The 20,428-nt window shown below is 42.1% G+C and overlaps 1 pseudogene; it reads right to left on the bottom strand.

Moving 5' to 3' along the window:
• Positions 1-7,067: 7,067 nt before the first annotated feature.
• On the bottom strand, positions 7,068-19,264 carry LOC115375054 (sodium- and chloride-dependent GABA transporter 2-like; annotated as a pseudogene).
• Positions 19,265-20,428: the final 1,164 nt, after the last annotated feature.

Raw genomic sequence — 20,428 nt, 5'->3', positions numbered from 1 at the left:
CCAAACCATCAAATCTTTCCAGTCATTTTGCGGACCCCGTGCTAAGTGGTCATGGTAGTGTGTGTGTGTGTGTGTGTGTGTGTGTGTGTTTGTTTCTGTGTATATGTGAGTGTGTATAGTAGGGTAGTCAAGGAAGTGGTGAGAGAGGGGGGGCAGCAAGACTGTGAATCTCTCCTAAATCTAGTGGAGGTAATTCTCCTGTCACATGATGAGGGCAGGACGATGGTGTGATATTTGTGTTGTGATACCAGTTTCAATCACCCTCTCATTCTCCACACAGATACACTCATGTGTGCACATGCATACACGTCTCACTGTCATTTGACAGTTATGATGTGATGTGACACTTTGGGCGCAAATGCACGGCACTCATCTGAGCAGTTAAGAGCTAATGTGTGTGTGTGTGTGTGTGTGTGTGTGTGTGTGTGTGTGTGTGTGTGTGTGTGACATTAGCCAAGAGAAGGGTGCTCTTGTGCTTTGTCTCCCATCTCCTCTTCTGTGGGCCACTTCTGTGCCAAACTCTGCATGTGTGGTGTATGTGTGTGTGTGTGTGTGTGTGTGTGTGTGTGTGTGTGTGTGTGTGTGTGATAGGTGGTGGGATATGGCGTCAGGCAGTTATAAATGGCCATCATTTCCCAAACCACTCTGTTCTCCATTGTGGAGCGCATGTCGCCGCAGGGCGGGAGGGACGTGATGTGTGTATGTGTGGGTGTGTGAGGATGTTAGGGTGTGTGTGGGGTAATAGAGGAAGTGAGGGGGCTGATAGTCCCAGAGGAAAAGTGTGACGATGGAGAGTAGAGGAGAGGCACCACAAGGTAGTCTTGGAAGCAGTCGGTCTGTGTACAGAAGAGACAGAACATTAGAACAGTATTGAAATCACAACCGTAATATATGAAATACGGCAGGAACAGGAAGCAATTTGATTATATTTACCAATACAGAAAAGGCAACTTACCACTATTGCAAACACCATGCCATATCATACATACCATATTTGGGCAAGGCATATAAGTAAAATCCAATATCACAATATCTTTGACCAAATACCTCCATATCAATATTGTGATGATATTAAAGGAATGACTGTTGCTGCTTTAGTAAGATTTTTACAGACAAGAGATTTATGCTAAATTATAATAATTAATGTTCATATGATGACCAAGCAGGTAGAGGCAAATAATAAAACAGCCAGAACAACTTAATAAGTTCAGAATATTGTATCTTTTTTCAGTGTTGCAGCCTTTGAAACCAGGAAAAGGCGTCACTTATGCCATATCATGATACTACAATATCTGAAATCCCAGATGAAATCCAGTCTCATATGACAATATCAATAAGGGATCAGTATATCACCCAGCGTTAAACTATATCCTACACACTGAGCTGAAAATGCCAGCACTGGGTCAATGCTTTTGTATTTAGTTGACCTTAGCCATGCCAGAGAAATAAAACCTCATGGCATAAGCGAAAGGGAAAAAAAACTATCAAATTATCATGATTATTTTTCCATATGTTGCTCTTGTTTCTGTTCTCTTGTTACACACTGAGTAGTTTTACAACACGAGGCCTCCTCTGATAATTAAGCAAATGAAACAAGCTGAACAGGTGGTCATTCTTTAGGTGGACTAATCTCCACTCTGCATATGCAGTCTGTCACAGGGGGTCGCGAGTAGGCACTGCTCTGTTTTAAGGGCCAAAAAGGTTGAGAAGCCCATGGCATAACAGAATCAGCAGAGCTCTTCATCCCATAACACACTGTCTGTCCTGAAACAAGTTCAGCAGTGCATCATGGAAGCTCCTGCTCCACAGGAGCAGACTCTGTCAAAGTCACCTCTTCTTTGAGTCATGGTAGGCAAAATAACAAGATAAATTGAATAAATACATATTCATGAGGTCTGTCGAGTTATTTTATACATGAACCTTTAAGCATGGTTTAGGTGAACTGCCTAATTGTTTCAAAGCATGTGGTAGGATGAGATTTAATTTTCCAAACTTTCCTTTTATTTTGACAGTCAGTTCTATTTTCTCTATTGGTTTGCATAATGAACAATATTTCAAGCTACAGAAACCAAAATAAATATAGACATGCCTTATATGTTGTTGTTGTTGTTAAAGGCAAAATGAGAACATTCAGCCTTTCAGTGTTCTTCTCTTTCTATTCTTTTTTTTTTTTTTTTTTTCAAATTACTGCAGTGAGAAGAAAAGCTGTGCTGCAGTGTTGAGCCTTGCATTTGATTGATACGTGTTAATGGTTCATGCAAAGTGTTACCTTCATAATACGCTTTGCAAAGGCCATCTCCAGTGCCAGCTAAAAACCTCTGGACGTGGCTGTCTTTTGTTTTATCGTCCTATCCCTCCTCTCCGTCTCATTTGAAACCCCGGCCAAGCTTTGTTCATTGTACTGTACATCTGCGTCCATTCTTATAACTTAAGAATCTTTTGTTAATAGCATTTTGTTTTCATTTGGCAGTCATAACGTTTAAGAGTTAAAACTCTTTAGGACTTCTGGCTGTGAGCTTATATTATCTTCTTTTCACTTGGGGTCTTAAGGCAGTTTGGTTGCATTGAAGAGTCCAACTGTTGTGATTAAATTTGTCTATCAAAAGCAAGTCTTCAAAAGAGAGACACTTACGGCCAAGTTCATCTCTTGATATGGATTTCAGCCTTTAGACGTAAGATTTAAGATAGCTTCCACAAGTAATTGTCTTCTTCTGTATAAACAAATATTCAGCAGTCATGATGGAGGGGTAAAATCCCTCATAGAGAGTTTAGTTATACTTCACTCCTTTTTCCCGTTTCTCTTCCTTCTGCAATATCTCTTGGTTTATGATAAACACAGAGAGAACTAGAAAATTCCTCAGTCCAGTGTTCTGCTTTTCTTTCACAAAGCAGGACCTCCCTTTCACTCAGTCTTTCCCTCACTTCCTTTTTTACGCACTAAAATGACCCGTCTGTCCCTGGTGGCGCTGTATGTTAAATTCCATCATTAAAACCCATTACCCAGCGATCAAAACCCACTGTAATTCCAGCTAATGACCTCATTTCCCTAAGGGTCACCCGTGTCACTCACCATCGGGATGCTCAGGCTGGAGTTAGCCCAAATGGGAACCCGGACGGCTCATGATATGACCACTACAGCTTTATTACTGCTCTTTTCTCCTTCTCAAAAACAGTATACAGCAGCACCACAGCCACTCCATCTTTCCCTCTCACCTACAAAAGGAAGCTGGAAAAATATAATGACAAACACAGCAGGGGACACTGTGAGTATGTGGTGAGTGTGTGTCTCGTGTGTGTCTCGTGTGTGTCTCGTGTGTGTGTGTGGTTACTTCAATATATTACAAATGTCATCCATTTAGGCCTATTTCAACAAGGGGGCCTGGTATGATTTTGATACAGAGAGAAGAGTGAGGAAAAGGAGAGGGCCAGTTAAAGAGGGGAAATGGCCAGTGTTTGACAGGAGGCCTTTCTAAATCCCACACTCATCCATCATAAGTGGCATTTGTGCACTCTGAAGGCCTGATAATAGCCTTTTGCATTTTCACACTGTGCTTCGCCTTCTGGATTTGATAGGAGAAAGAGGAAAAGGTAAAGGGGAGTGGGATGGGGGACACAGGTAGTTTCTTTTTTCTTTTTTCTTTTTTTTCAGCTCCTCATCATCCCCACTCTTGCTCCTTCAAGGCTGCTCTCCTCTTCTCTTCCCCTACATTTTGGAAAATCACTCTCTGAATTGGAAAAAGGACCCTGGGGCCACAGGCGCATGGTCCCTGTTTTTTTTTTTTTTTTTCCTTCTTCTCCCGGTGTGGATAATTGACTCCCATTGCCTGGTAATTCATCGCTTGCATATGCCAGCTAATTCATCAGTAGAAGAGAAGCTGCCGACCTCACAACCTTGTCTGCCCCGCTACACCCAGCCCCCGTCAACCCCCCCACACCCCACACCCACACACACACACACACGTTGAGCTCACATACACACTCAACATCTGAACACCTTCCCACATGTCAGCCTCACATGTTCCTCCTTCACACATAATGTACACATATGCAAACACGCGCACAACACACACACACATACACACATGCACGGGGCTCTGCATGCTCCCTTCCACCACCCCCATCCTCCCTTCACCCCCCACCCACCCCAGAAGAGCCAGGAGCCTGAAATGAGAAGAGGGAGCAAGCGGCGAGTTGGCGGATGAAAAACCTGAGATGATAGATGGGGCGCATTGTGGCATTATGAATGAATTATACCTCCCAAATACCTTGAGCAGTGCAGACTGTCAGCCTGTATCTATACTAATCTGGGAGAAAATATAGCTGTTTCCACATTAAAGGGGGCCGGCAAAGAACAGCCCTCAGAATTAATTGAGCAATCAGGCCATTAGAGAGAAACATCATACTGAGCCCCATTTCTGATGTACCCACATTTATCAATGCCGCCCAGGAATCTACTCCCATTCTCTTGTTTTTTTTCCCCCCTTCTCTCTCTCTCTCTCTCTAATGTGGCCCCATCTTCAAACAGATTAGGATTATTGTGACAAGACAAAGGTATCTTTTGTCTTTTCCATAGTGGTGTCAGTGCCTGCTGCATTTATCACGGTTGTCGCCGAGTCTTAAGGCTTTCAGCTTCCGGACCTTGTCCCATTTTTCTCCCAGCAGTGGGCCCGTGTTAAATTTGCAAAGAAAAGTATATTACTGGAAAATGTCCCCCGATGAATTGTAGGCTGGACTGACAGAAACATGACCACTTTGTTTACATATTTTCTCTCTGTGTACAGTTTTCTGTTTATCAGATGTATCTTGACCAAAAAAAGGCCTTGATTTTCCCTCATCAGAGTTGCTATGGCATTTAAACCAAATATGAGGCTTGGGGGTGTGTGTGTGTGTGTGTGTGTGTGGTGGGGGTGGGGAGGAGTGCTTTATATAAAAATACATAAATTAAAAAATAAACAAACAAACAAATAAAAATAAAAACGATGAGACCTTGCAGATTCAGGCAGATCAAGAATGTCTAACAATATTTTCAGTTTATATAGTCAGTCTCAATCTCAGTCTCTCTATAAAATATTGCTAATTCACTTATATCAAGGGTTATGGAAACCGTTACATGAAAGTTCACCCTTTTTTCACCTTTATACCATCATACCGTCATACCAAAATGAGAAATTTTAACTGCAGATTATCTATTGTACTTACTTTCATCATATGTCATTTTATATTTAATTTCAGTTAATCTAGGAAAGTTAGAGAACTGCATCAGGCTACTTTTTGCATCATGACCACAAAAAGTTAAATGTATTGTGTGTTAAAAAATGTTCACATCTATGTTTCCTTTTCACCCAGTGACCAATCACTGGAACCTTTTCTTCCTCTCCTGATAATTCTCCTGCTTCTTCTTCTTCTTCTGTGCATTACATTATTATTATTATTATTATTATTATTATTATTATTATTATTATTGTTATTATTCATATAATAATATCATTCAGTGTACATTTAGACACCCAAACACTATATAAATTGTACCTCACAGATAGGATGCATCAACAATATTGTTCTCAGAAATTGTTGCTGGACATGAAGATGTCCATGAAAGCTGAGACAGGGCCTGCCCTGGTCCACATGATTAATTTTCAGATTTTGGCAACACATTACACTTCATGCAGAGGCTGTTTTTAAGAACTAGATCCTACAGCGCCACCTGTTGGTTGTGTGTGTTCAGTACAGATATTTGGACCTGCAGGATAAAATGGGGACCACCTGAGTAAATTGTAAATCTAATCACTCTGATGTTGGACATCCACAGCTTTCCAACAATGCCTTGATTTATATCATTTAATATCATTTAAATCATTTCAACTATTTAATTTGCATTTCTTTAAAATTCTTAAGGATGACATTATCCCTCTCTTCTGTTTTCACATTAACCACCTATTACAACACATCATTGTCTGCCTACAACATACTGCATTGCCTACAGTGCTGGGGTAAAGTCAATTATAAATGGTTATGAAGATTCATTAGGGCTTGTCACAGTGGCCAGAAATGGTCTAAAAGACCTCTTCATCTGTTCCTCTGTCACAGAGTAGACCAAGAGCTTTGGGCAGCATAGCATGTTGCATTTAGCTGTGTCTCAGTGTAACTGTGTGCATGTTGGTCTGTGTTTGCAGAGCAGATTTCAAGAGGAGAGCGAAATTAAGGCAGAAAGCAAAATCAGGCCCCTGGATTCTCTGAGGCTTTGCATGGTACAAGGTTTCTGCTTGAACTTAAGAGGCTTTTTGTCTAGCTTCTAATGCTGATGCACTCCCTGCAGTGTGCCTTGTTGATGCTCATGATTACATGGGCTTTACTTTGATTACATCTCATGTTTGCACATTTCCGTATATGTGATAGAAAAAACCTAAAGAGACCTAAACTCGCCCTAAATTATGTCTGATTAATATGCAACCTCAAAGTTAAAGTGTGTATGTGGAGTTGTTTATTTAGATCTTGGAAAAACATCAGAACAAAGATCCTTACTGACAATCTTGCAGAGATTACAATGACGGAAATTGCAGATAAAAATCAAACCACTTTGACAGTATCGTAACATGCAAACAGAATAAACTACAAGTTTGTGAGGATGCAGCTATTAAGACGTGTCCCAACAAACTGTACCGATCATCTGATATCTATCACCCTCCTGTGGACAGATCAGAGAACTGGCTCAGTTTAGGCAGTACTGTGAAATTCATTTATTTTAGCACAACTGCTGTGGAAGTGAACTTTAGATTTATGGAAAATGTTGCATATCTCTCCCTCAACTTTGCGTGAAGAATACCATGGAGCAGAAAACAGCCAATAAATTCTTTTTCCACTCATTACAGACTACAAAGAAAAACTTTATGAATTACAGCATGAAAGACTTTTTTTTATCAAATATAGTTGTCCCTGAGATAATGTTTGCTTGTCAAAACAAATTAAAACAAATTAAAACATTTTTTTTATTTTATTTCTTCAAAAAATAATTTCCATGTGAAAAGAATAGTTGGAAAAAATGTCCCCCATGTGTATGACACCCTGTCTAATGCACCAACATCTTTCTCAGTGCTCTTGTTTTGACTCTAAGAAATAACCCTCAGAAATGACATCTGTGGGTTTTTCAGCCATGTTCAAGGGACACACTTCATCTTTTGTGAAGGACTGACGTGCTTCAGCGTCGACAGTCCTCTTTGTTGACGAGCTGAGCATCTCCTCTGCTGGAGTGCATAAGACTCTGAGTCTCTGGTAGGAGGAAGGGAAGGAAAAGATACCATTAACTCTCCACTACAGCAGACCACACTGCATGACATAAAGCACAATCTGGGCGGCATGAAACCTGTCACTCCTGCCAGTTTTATCCCTTTGACAGTATTAAAATATACAAGAGACTGTAGCAAAATGAAGCGCTCTCTGGCATGAATAGCCTACACGTTACGATGTAGTTAACTAAAATGTTATTGTTTTCCACCATGTCCAAGAGCTGATGAGAGCCCACTTGCAGTGCTGATATATGATGTGTGAAGGCTGTTCAATATGTAGACTACCTGTCTCAGAGTCCCCGGGGTTACAGTCACGCTGTAGAGAAACCAAAGAGGAAACAGGAGAACTGAAGAGAGAGTAAAGAATATCCCAATGGCGTAGCCCCACCACGGGTATTGGTAGGTGTTGTTGTATTTCAGGGGGGTGAACTGGATCAGGGAGAACAGCAATACGCCCTGTGAAAAAAGAAGAGACAGAAAACATGAAGAAAAAGCAGCTTTTCATTTAGCAGTAGAATATGACAACCAGAGCCAAATTAATTGTGTAATTATGGGTCAGTATACATTCACCTATTTATATATAAACAGTCATTTTTATTGACTTTGTATCTTTTATTTTACAACAGCAGAATGTGTAGACCATTATCTCCCCAGTGTCCACAGGTTTAGAGAAGTATTCATGCTCCATATTTACTTACTGTGCAGACAGCCGGTGTGATGTACTTCCAAGAATATTTCATATAGGGCCGAGGGCGGTAGCCAATCATGTCCTTAATTTTGTCATAATAGTGATCGGCACCTTGGAGACAGATATTCATATTAGCTGCATCAGCCTTCAAAGCATGAATGTCATGTGCTCTGGCCTATGAACATACACTATATGGACAAACGTATTAGACTTACACATTACACCTACAGGTGTTTTTATGACAAGTGTTTGGAGTGTGTCTGTGGGAATTTTTGCCAGTCAAGTCCTTCCACACCAAACTCAGCCAACCATGCCTTTATGGACTTTGCTATGTGCATTGGGGCACAGTCATGCTGGGACAGAAAAGGGCCTTCCACAAACTGTTCCCACAAAGTTGGAAGCAGAGAAAGGTCCAAAATGTCTTGGTGAGCTGAAGCATTAAGATTTCCCTTCACTAGAACTAAGGGGCCGAGGCCAACCACAGGAAAACAAGCCCATGTCATTATCCCTCCTCCACCAAACTTTACAGTTAGCACAGTGCAGTCAGGCAGGTGACATTTTCCTGGCATTCACCAAACCCAGACTCGGCCATCAGACCGCCAGATAGAGAAGCATGATTGGTCACTCCTCAGAACATGTTTCCATCGCTTCACAGTCCAGTGGAGGTGTGCTTTACACCGCTCCATCCAACGCTTGGCGTTGTGCTTGCTGATGTAAGGCCTGCATGCAATTACTTGGCCATTGAAACCCATGCCAGGAAGCTCACGGCGCACAGTTTTTGTGCTGATGTTAATGCCAGTGGAGGTTTGGAGCTCTGCTGTTATTGATTCAGCAGAGCGTTGGCCACTTTTACACATTATGCACCTCAGCACTTGGTGACCCCGCTGTGCAACTGTACGTGGTCTGCCACCTGGTGGCTGAGTTACTGTGGTTCCTAAACACTTCCACTTTGCAATAATACCACTTACAGCTGATGGTGGAATATCTAGGAGGGAAGAAATTTCACAAACTGACTTGTTGCAACCTATTATATTAATATTTCAGTAACACAATTGAATTCAGTGAGCTCTTTAGAACGAGCCATTCTTTCACAAAGGTTTGTAAAGGCAGACTGAGATGTGGTCCAATACTTTTGTCCATATAGTGTACATGTGGACATGTTTTAATTGTTTTTTGTAGTCAGCTGTTGGAGCTTGCTTTGGTCATTTGTGAGTGTGTGTGTATTGAAGAGTAGAATTCTCATCTACCCATAGGTATGTGAATCTTTACAGTGAATGGAGTGACAAAATCTGAGCACAATCATTCATCGTGATGGCAACAACTGGAGTAAAACACAGGTTGAATGTAATCAGAATTATCGTGTAAGCACTGATGACACCAGTCAAATGTAGGTTTGTAACATCAGTGCAACAGACGAAAATATGGATGTTGATTCTGATTAAAGGCTCTACATCTCTTATATATTATCTCTTATATCTCTTAGTAATATTCACTGGCTTGTATTATATTTTACTAAATGGATATCTATACATGTATTATTGCCATGGAAGGTACCTGTCTTTGAATAACAACACTCTGTAACTCACCATATACCCATCCCAAACAAACAGGTTCCAAAATAGCAAAAAACATTAGTGGCATTCCACTGCAAGCGTAGTAGTCAAACAGCTGAAATATATAAAGTCCACCCTAAAAGTGCGAGAGAGAAGAAGAGAGAGACAGACAGACAGACAGACAGACAGATGAAGAGATCCATAGTCCACAGACCAAGAGAAATAAACATATCAAGGGGATCATTCTTACTTTAAATTACACATGATAAAAAAAGAATTTGACTTACCTCAGTGACCATCAACAGTCCAGCAAGGAAGCATCCCACACAGACGGCCAGCAGAAGGAGTTTACGTCGATAACCAGTCAAGAAGAAGGAGGGATACATGTCCGATATGGATGTGACCATGCCTTCCAGATACACAAACTGTGAGTAAAAAGTTTTCATGCTCATTTGTTTGCCCCAGTACTCATCAAAAGAAAAATAACTGAAGAGCATCAAACACAATGCTCCTCAAGCTTACATCCTATCAGGATGTATTTACCACAGTTTAATCCTAAACCTCTACCTGACTGTCCAGTCCAAGGAAGATGATCATAATGAAGAAGAACGCGGCCCAGAGTTGGGGAAGAGGCATCATGGCTACGGCCTGAGGGTAGGCAATGAACGCCAGGCCAGGGCCTGAAAGTACAACACAGACCCCCTTCACTTTTTTCACTTTTGTTATGTTGCAGTCTGATGATACAATCATTAAAATTGTTTTTTTTTTTTTTTCTCTCATTAATCTGCACTCAATACTCCATAATGACAAAGTGAAAACAGAATTGTAGATTTTTTTGTAAATGTATTAAAAAAGAAAAAACTGAAATATCACATTGACATAAGTATTCAGACCCTTTACCCAGTACTTAGTTGAAGCACCTTTGGCAGCAATTACAGCCTTTTGGGGTATGACGCAACAAGCTTTGCACACTTGGATTGGAGGATTTTCTGCCATTCTTCTTTGCAAATCCTCTCAATCTCGGTCAGGTTGGATGGGGACCGTCGGTGGACAGCCATTTTCAGGTCTCTCCAGAGATTTTGGATAGGGTTCAAGTCAGAGCGAGTTGTCCCCAAGCCACTCCTGTGTTGTCTTGGCTGTGTGCTTAGGGTCATTGCCATGTTGAAAGGTGAGCCTTCGGCCCAGTCTGAGGTCCTGAGCGCTGTGGAACAGGTTTTCATTAAGGATATCTCTGTACTTTGCTCCATTCAGCTTTCCCTCAACCCTGACCAGTCTCCCAGTCCCTGCTGCTGAAAAACACCCCCACAGTATGATGCTGCCACCACCATGCTCCATTGTTGGGATGGTATTGGGCAGGTGGTGCCTGGTTTCCTCCAGACATAACGTTCTGAATTCAGGCCAAACAGTTTAATCTTAGTTTCATCAGAGCAGAGAATCCTGTTTCTCACAGTCTGAGAGTCCTTCAGGTGCTTTTTTACAAATTCCAAGAGGGCTTCCATGTGTTTTGCACTGAGGAGAGGCTTCCGTCTAACCACTCTGCCATACAGCCCAGATCGGTGGAGGGCCGCAGTGATGGTGGTCCTTCTGGAGTTTTGTCCCATCTCCACACAGGATCTCTGGAGCTCAGTCAAAGTGACCATTGGGTTCTTGGTAACCTTTCTTACTAAGGCCTTCTCCCACGATTGCTCAGTTTGGCCGGGCGACCAACTCTTGGAAGAGTCCTAGTTGTGCCAAACGTCTTCCATTTGAGAATAATGGAGGCCACTGTGCTCTTGGGAACCTTCAGTGCAGCAGAAATTTTTTTGTAGCCTTCCCCACATCTGTGCCTTGCAGCAATCCTGTCTCTGAGCTCTGCAGGCAGTTCCTTTGACCTCATGGCTTGGTTTTTGCTCTGATATGCATTGTCAGCTGTGAGGCCTCCTATAGAGATGCGTGTGCCTTTCCAAATCATGTCAAATCAATTTAATTTACCACAGGTGGACTCTAATCAAGGTGTAGAAACATCTCAGCAACAATCAAGAGAAATGGGAGGCACCTGCGTTCAATTTCAAGTGTTGATGCAAAGGGTCTGAATACTTATGTCAATGTGATATTTCAGTTTTTCCTTTTCAATAAATTTGCAAAAATGTCTAAAATTCTGTTTTCACTTTGTCATGATGATCTTGATGTCTAATCTGTATCAGATGCAAAATGGCAGTGAAGGCCTTGTACGTGATACAGCTTTCTGTTTCAACCCCTTGAAATGGTCAAGGCCATTTAACACAGCTTGCTGCTTCATGTTGACCACCCAAAACAGCATGTATAAAATACAATTACTCATGACTGTAATTGTGTTGCACTGCAAACAATCAAGTACCTGATTCAGCCACAATTGAGATGCTGACGCCCAACTCATTTGCCATGAAGCCAAGGACAGAGAAGACTGCAAAGCCCGCCACAAAGCTGGTTAAACTATTCAGCAGACACAGGGCAAACGAGTCTCTGTAAGTGAAAAAGATTATTATGTATCCTCAGTCATGAGAACCAGAGAGAGGTTATTAGACAATATAGAAAAATAGTTATTTTGCTTACTTATAGCAGTTGTTGTTGTATTTGTTGTAGCTTCCCAGAGACTGCAAACAACCTACGCATAACACATAGGAGAATAATATCTGGCTCCCAGCATCCATCCACACCTTAAAACAAACAATGAAATGTTTTCAGTTGTTTTATCTTTTTTTACATTTTACTTGTCATGCATTACATTTATGATTACTCTGATTTAGTAACCTAACCAGTGTGGCTTGGAGACATTAACTTGTCTTTTGCTCAAACAAGATAAAAAAAAAAAAAAAAAAAAAAGATCAAATCAGTCTTTCCACTGTTGCCTAACATTTAATGCAGTCTTTGTTCCACATGGGAAGTTTTATTTCAGAATTTCAGTTGACAGACAATTTTTATTTACTTATTTATTTATTCCCCACATGCTCTCTTCCCTTCATGTACATTAACTAACAATTGCTTTTCATACCAAAATACTCTGTGTTCTAGATGGTAGCAGTATTACTTATATGATTTTTAAGAGTCACTTCATGTAAATAGGTTATAACCCCCAAAGAATTTCTGAAGGGAAATTTTTCTGTCTCTTGCAAGGAATTGGAATATCCGCCCTTGTTCTGCAAAGAGACAGTTCATGGGTGAATCAATGGTTGGTTGGCAGTCTCACTGATCAACCTCTCTTGTAAATGTCCTGTTTCTCCTTTGATAGATCACTGTGGGCAACTTGAAATTAATCTTGAGTTTCGTCAGTGTAACATGTAACACAGTCTCTAACCCCTGATTCAGTAATTCCCTCAAAGCCTCAATCAGGCTCCACAAGAGTAAAGAAAAGTGACTACATACAGTAGGCATAACTATGTTTATCAATGGAGCCACAGAAATACTCCAGAAAACATACAATACACCTTGGGATGGTGAAATATTAGTGTTAAGCCACAGATTCTGAAAGGAAGAACTCAAACCAAGCTATGAAAACCACAAAGGAAATATACCCCCAGGGATGCCCCAGACCTAAGGTTAATGACACAAGACAATGGACAAATGACAATGGGAGTTCAGCATATCTGCGGCAAGGCCTGTAAGAACATGAGGGGATTGAAAATACACCAGGCCAGGAGGAGATGCTTGACAGTGGGAGTTACGACACAGCACACAGAAGCAACTTCTGGTGAGACACAGGAGGAGCCAGACCCAGAGACAAGCCACAGTGCCCAGATCCTCCAAGGGTCACACACACGGGTCGCACACACCCACAGCCAGCATGCCTCTGGCTACCCCTCTGGCTGGCAGTGCACAGAACCTACAAGTACCATCAGCTGCTGACATCGTACAGGACCGCCAGAGCTGACAGCAGCACCAGCAACAACACCAACTGACAGTGGTGGTGCTCCGCCTGCCTGACCAAGGATCCATTGGCCCCAGTCCTCAAAGAGAGCTGAGTGGAAGCAGTTTGACGAGGATGTGGACCAGATTTTGGAGGGGACTGCCAAGGGGGATGTGGAATGCCGGCTGGAAACTATGATCACCATCATAGTTAGCATCACCGCTGAGCGATTTTGGACAATGGACGTCAAGCAGCCTACACTAGCCTACACTCCAAACTACCAAGTAAGGAGAATCCAGCGTCTCAGAGAAGAACTGAAATTGTTCAAAAGTGCAGTGCAAGAGAGCAGGAGAAGTCGAGGAGGGTGGCCTATCAGACCTCTGAGTAATCCTTCAGAAAGAACTCCTGACCCTACAGAGAGTGGAGGGCCACAGAAGGAGGCGGAGAGAGAGAGGAAGGAAGAGAGCGGCATTCCTGGCCAACCTCTACAAGTTGGCCAAGCAATTACTTGGTCAAAAGAGGACTGGCCACTTGACCAGCACCAGCGATGCCATCAACAACCATCTGAAGTGCACCTACAGTGACAGCAGAGATCAACCTCTAGGGCCATGTAAGGCACTGATAACACCACCAGAGCCAACAGTAGACTTCAACATGAAGGAGCCCTGCCTGAGTGAAGTGGAGGATGTGGTGAGGAGGGCAAGAGCTAGCTCAGCGGTGGGCCCGAGCAGAGTGCCCTCTAAGGTCTATAAGAACTGCCCAAAGCTACTCCACCGGCTTTGGATGACCTTGAGAGTGATCTGGAGGAGAGGGAAGATCACCCAGTCTTGGAGATATGCAGAAGGGGTATTCATACCTAAAGAGGAGAGATCTGAGAAGATCGACCAGTTTGAGATCATCTCCTTGCTTGCCAGTGTGGAGAGCAAAATTTTCTTCAGCGTAGCCTCCAAGAGACTCACTAACTTCCCGTTGAACAACAACTACATTGACACGTCGTTGCAGAAGGGAAGCATACTGGGCATCTCTGGTTGCCTTGAACACACTGGTGTGGTGACCCAGCTTATCAGGGAGGTGAGAGAGGGCAGAGGGGACCGAGCTGTACTGTGGCTGGATCTTACAAATGCCTATGGCTCAATACCCCACAAGCTGATCAAGGTAGCACTGGACAGACACCACATACCTCAGAAGGTGAAAGTCCTCATCCTGGACTACTACAGCAAGTTCAGGTTGAGAGCCTCCTCTAGCCCATTAACATCTGACTGGCACCAGTTGGAAGGGCTGGAAAAGCTTGTGTCCTGGGCACACATGAGCTTCAAACCTGCAAAGTCCCATTCTTTGGTTCTGAAGAAGGGGAAGGTCACCGACAAATTCCACTTCAGAGTGGAAGAAGACCAGAACCCGTCAGTCATGGAAAAAATGGTGAAAGCTTTTCTGAGAGCAAGGTGAGCAGTTATCTGCGTAGATGGCTGAGCTTGCCATGCAGCCTGAGTAGTATCGGGCTATATGGGAAGAGCAATAAGCTCAGGTTCCCATTCAGCTCAGTCAAGGAGGAGTTCATTGTGGCACGGGAAAGTGAGCACCTGCAGTACACCGGCTCAAGAGACAACAAAGTGTCTGATGCAGGGATTGTCGTAAGAACAGGGAGCAAGTGGAGGGCCGGAGAGGATATGCGACAACAGGGTGCCTGGCTGAAGTGGGAACAGGCGATGGAGCTCAATATCACCTGGCAGGACATCTGGAAGTGGAACCCTCAGAGGATCAAGTTCTTGTTCCAGGGGGTTTACGATGTCCTCCCCAGCCCATCTAACCTGTTCTCATGGGGCAGAGTAGAAACACCCGCATGAGGCATCAGGCTGAGGCCTGATCAACCTCTGTCAGGTTGCCTGGACAAGGGTGTCTGTTGCAAGACCCAAAACACCCGATGACTCCAGGATACAACACTGATATGTCCAGGTCTGAGCATCAGAAGATGTATACAAAACAGTGGAATAATTATTAATTTTTTATTATTCATTTTTTAATCCCACCTGAGGATCTGCAAGGCGGCTTGGATTAGGCAAGAGGTAAAATCGAATGCCATCTGCAGCTCCTGGTAATGTCAGACCTCGAATCAGCAATGCTACTATCATCACATAGGGAAATGTAGCCGTGAAATAGACGATCTGAGAGAGAAAACCACCAAAATACAACAATTACATGAGGGGGAGGTACAATTTCTCCACAAACCATAACAGATTATCACTGAAATGTATAAATGAGAGAATGTTATGACGCATACAATACAATGCTGCATTTTTAACAGGTAGTATTAACAATGCTATGCATGCTATGGTATTACATACCATTTACAAATAAGCTCAATTAAGGCAAATACGCAACTTAGTGGTGATGCATTATATTGCAGCCTACATTTAATCCACAGCCACTACAGTGAATTATTTACAGGAGGTACTGTGTGATGCAAAAAAGAAATAAAGAAGTCGAAAGATGCACTACTGGGTGCACAAAATCAATAAATCAATGGTAATCAAACATGGCACAAGGGCAATGTACAAACTCACCTTTCCAGAAGACTTGACTCCTTTCCAGATACAGAAGAAACAGATAATCCAGCTTAGTAGAAGACACCCAGCCAAATCCCAGCGGATACTACCCAGCTCCTCAATTCCTCCAGACAGACCCAAGATCCTTCTTCTAAAAATATAAATATAAACATATGTTTATGAAACTGTTCTTCTCAGTTGTGTAAGGCAATTCCTTCACTGATTATGTAAATATAAATACGTACTGCCAGAATTCTCTAACTGAAGATGTTGCATTCCCCAAAATCTGTCCATTTGATGTATGATTCTGACCGTAAACAATGCAGTCCTCTTATTGTGAGAGAGGAAGAATAACAAGTGAGAATGGCATTTTCTTAACATGTTGATGAATAGTTCTTGACAGCCTCGTATCGTTTGTGTGTGTTAGTCACCAAAAGGTCCAAAACTAAACATCATCCTCATAAAAATGTTTTTCTTTATGGCTGCACATTATCCTGAACCTATTAAAGAAGAGGGTGGTTAAACATGTTCTGATTTGATTACCTCAAGGGGCTTCATTTGTTTTGTGATGATGAAAAAATGTCCCAAGATACTCAAATCCATGCCCACTGTACTTTCTTCTTGATTCTCACATAGCCAGCTTTCTAATCTAATGCTTTTTATTGCAACCTTTAGTTGGACAGCAATTTCCTTCAAAGTGAAAGAAAGGAAAAGGCAAAAAAAGTTTTAGTAAATTTTAGTAATCAAAACATGATATTGACGTAACAGATGTGTGTACCTGTGTTCCAGGTGTTGTTACAGTTGGACCAGGGGAGCTCAGCATTGAAGGAGAAGAACAGATAGAGGAAAGCCCAAGCCAGTATGACGATATAATACATCACAGTGTAGAGCATAATCACTAGACCACCGTAGCCTATACCTGTTGGCAATAATGTGTCATTATTTGCAAATATGCAATATATTATCATTTACAGTATGAAAGTGCTGCATGTACTGTATTCTGTTATACTGGAGATTCCCTGAACTAGGAGTACCTTGAAAAAGAGGACATATTTTCCTCCAGCAGGTGATTCCACCCTGATTGGTTACCTGTCCCAAAGATACCTCCAAAAAGAAAATGGGGATTCCACAGGTAAACAGGAACAGGACATATGGGACCAAGAAAACTCCTAATGGAGAGAATTTTGTCAGGGAAAAAAGAAGAAAATGTATACAACATCCATTGCGCTTGTAATAAATACTTTTATTGTAGTAATACTGAAATGATGGTTATCTAAATTTGCAGCCGGTGGTTACAAAATCTAATTCATGCAGTGTCTGTTTTTTAGTACTCTGTTACACAGTGAGCCTTTTATCTTTTATACACTCACCTCCTCCATTTTTGAAGCACAGATAGGGAAACCTCCAGACATTACCCAGACCAACGATTTCTCCAACCACTGCCAAAATAAATTCCCTTTTGTTGGCCCACTGCCCTCTCTTCTGAGACTCTGCTGGTGGATGGTGCTGATCCTTGTCATCTTTCATCAGCTTCACCTCTGCTTTGCTTGCTGGCTCCATTGGGTCTGCTGGTGAACTGTGGCTTGCTGTTGTATTCAAACAGTATTGGAGGGATGAGAAGTTATCGGGTTTTTTTATAGCTGTTGTCTGGTCTAAGTACATCCTGTACCTGCTATACCTGATAACAAACTGTTAAACTTGAAACATTTCTAAGCCTCTAGCCTCTATAATATGTTACAATCCCCAGAGTTCAGTTTTATATTCCAGTGTATAAGGTATAAAACCACAGTTGTGGCTTTGTTTGTACTAATATGATCATATCACTTGCCAGAACGACCTCAGCTTGAGTTACTTCTAAACATCTTGGTTTGATTATTAAAGAAGGGTTTGCAATAAACCATGAATATACCAGAGTTTTTACATTTAGGAGACATGTTCAGATACTGTCACTTCAGTAACTGAATAGGTCTATATAGTTTTCAACTAGAGTTTTCTATTTCAACTGTGTCCTACACTGCAGAACTGCAATCTTCACCAAGCATATGGTTCTGTTGCAGCTGTACAAAACACCAGACAACTGCACTTTCTGGCTCAGTAGCCTTCTGCACTCAGCAGCCTATCAACAAGAATTGTGATGATGTGGTCTCTAAAAAATTATAGAGCAGTGTCCATTCCTCAAAACGATGATTTCAGATTATTATCACAAGAGACCAAATGTTTTTCGAATCATCCAGTTAGAGGTACACTTAGTAAATTTCCTGGGGCTCATTTAAGAGAGGACCATTTGGAACAAACACAAAAATCATGGAATATCACAAATCTGATTCCATCTGATGATGAGAATCATGTAGATTCAACAAATGATCCTGCATAGTGCTCCTTTAGTAAGCACTCAAAAATGTTACAGTACATTCACCACCCGAATCCACGGAACGCATAAATGATCCAGCCGCTATCGCCAGGCACCTGAATTAATTACTTCTCGGATTTGGAAACCTGCAAATGCGTGGACATTTCACGTATGAATGTGTGTTGGTATGAGTGATTTCTTTAACAATTTCCTTGCCTGGAGTGTCGATGCAGGAGTGTCAATTTCCTTGCACGATTTCCTATAATCAGTGAAGTTACACTGCTGTGCCTTATGTCTATTAAACGTGTATTAAGGAAGCTGAATTGAATTAATGAACTACGGAATTAAAAGCTGAATGAAGCTGCTAGCTAAAACTATGAAGAAGTTGAAAGAGTTGAAAAATTGCTGAAATTTCCCATTGACTACTATTGTGAAAAAATATGTAAATAAAGTTAAATAAAAGTCAAAAAGTACATGTGACAAACTGCTAAAAATGCTAAACAGTTTCAAGTTTGAATGAAGTAGATTTGAAATTACATCTGAAATTCAAATAACACTCAAATAACAATATCATTCTATCATCATGGTTTTATGGTAGCCTACATTTCATTTATTTTTCAGTCCTTAATATGAAACATATTATAAAATTATATTGCAATTCATAATATATTGATTAATCTATTATACATAACTATAAAATTAGATATCCCTAAACAAAATGTCTTACATTTGCCGTTTTGTCCTTAATTGCTGGCCTATTAGTCTCATGAGATAAAGCACTGCAGGTCAATGTAAAATAATCAAAACAAACACTAGAATAAGCTAATTTTGAAAATTACTTGACAAAAATATTAAGCAGTTACTATATCACTGTTCAAACTTATAGCCTACATTAATTCATCCATCGATCCATTTTCACCCATTTATCAGGAACTGGGTCACTGAGGCAGCAGGCTGAGGAAGTCTTTTATCTGGCCACATTCATCAGCTCCTCCTGGGGGATTAGGCTACATTATTAAGATCTCAGGTGAGTCTCAACTGATCACGTCTGATCTCAGAACAAACAGCAGACGGCACCCACAATTTCTTCAAATCCCCTGATGCACACCTTACTGGTTAAAAAAAAAATAAATAAATACCTTACCCTATTCTTCAGATTCTCACAGTGGCGGTTCTACCTATGTTGCCACCCTAGGCGAAATTATTGGCTTGTGCCCTTTCATGTTACTACTCCAATCCCTCCCCCCCCCCGCGGCACCAGTCGGCCGCGGCACCGGGGCACCATCAGGTGGCACCATCAGTCGGCACCATCAGTCGGCATCAGGCGAGCCAGCCGCGGCACCGGCCAGGTGTTCTGGAAATCCTTCCTACCCGTAAAGATATACCAAGCCACACTGCGGATGCGCATATTCTGACAAGGCAATTTCAATTGTAAGAACGTCCTACCTGCATATATTAATGTAGAAGCATATTCTGACAAGGTTAGGGTTAGGGTTAGGGTTAGGGACAAGGTAGGACGTTTCCGGCACCAGGCCGCTCACCTGTCAGATCCAGCAGACCTGACCGGGTGGGCGCGGTACCGGCCGGTGCCGCGGCCGGCCCGCCTGATGCCGACTGATGGTGCCGCGGCATGTGCGTATATGCCATATACCCACTAGAAAAGGTCCCGAATTTCCGTATAACCGCTTAAAAACGCGCAAAGATACGTATCAGTATGTTTTTTTGACATAACGCTCACTTTCCCGTTCATAAAGTTGCCTTCTCTGTGTTACGAAGCGGGCTCTTTTTGACCATAGGGTTTTCTGTCAGGCGTGACGTTTCGGGGGACACTACAGCTGGAGCTAACGTTAACGTTTCAGAAAGGGAGCCTCTGTATGTGTGTGTGCGTGCGTGCGTGCGTGCGTGCATGTGCGCGTGTGTGCATGTGTGTGCGCGCGTATACCCACCCACTAGAATAAACTAGACTACACCACTGTGTGTGCGTGTGCGTGTGCGTGTGCGTGTGCGCGCGGGGTTGTGGGTGGATTGATGGGCGAGGTGGCTTGATATTGCAATTGTTTTATTCTTGCAATCATTATTGCTTTATTGCTTCATTCTTCAGAGTTACACATTTTCAAGTTTCAGAGGTTGTTATTGTGCCTCTTCCAAC

This window comes from Myripristis murdjan, chromosome 17, assembly GCF_902150065.1.
Source record: "Myripristis murdjan chromosome 17, fMyrMur1.1, whole genome shotgun sequence".
Taxonomy (NCBI): domain Eukaryota; kingdom Metazoa; phylum Chordata; class Actinopteri; order Holocentriformes; family Holocentridae; genus Myripristis; species Myripristis murdjan.
This window is presented reverse-complemented; position numbering and strand designations above follow the sequence as displayed.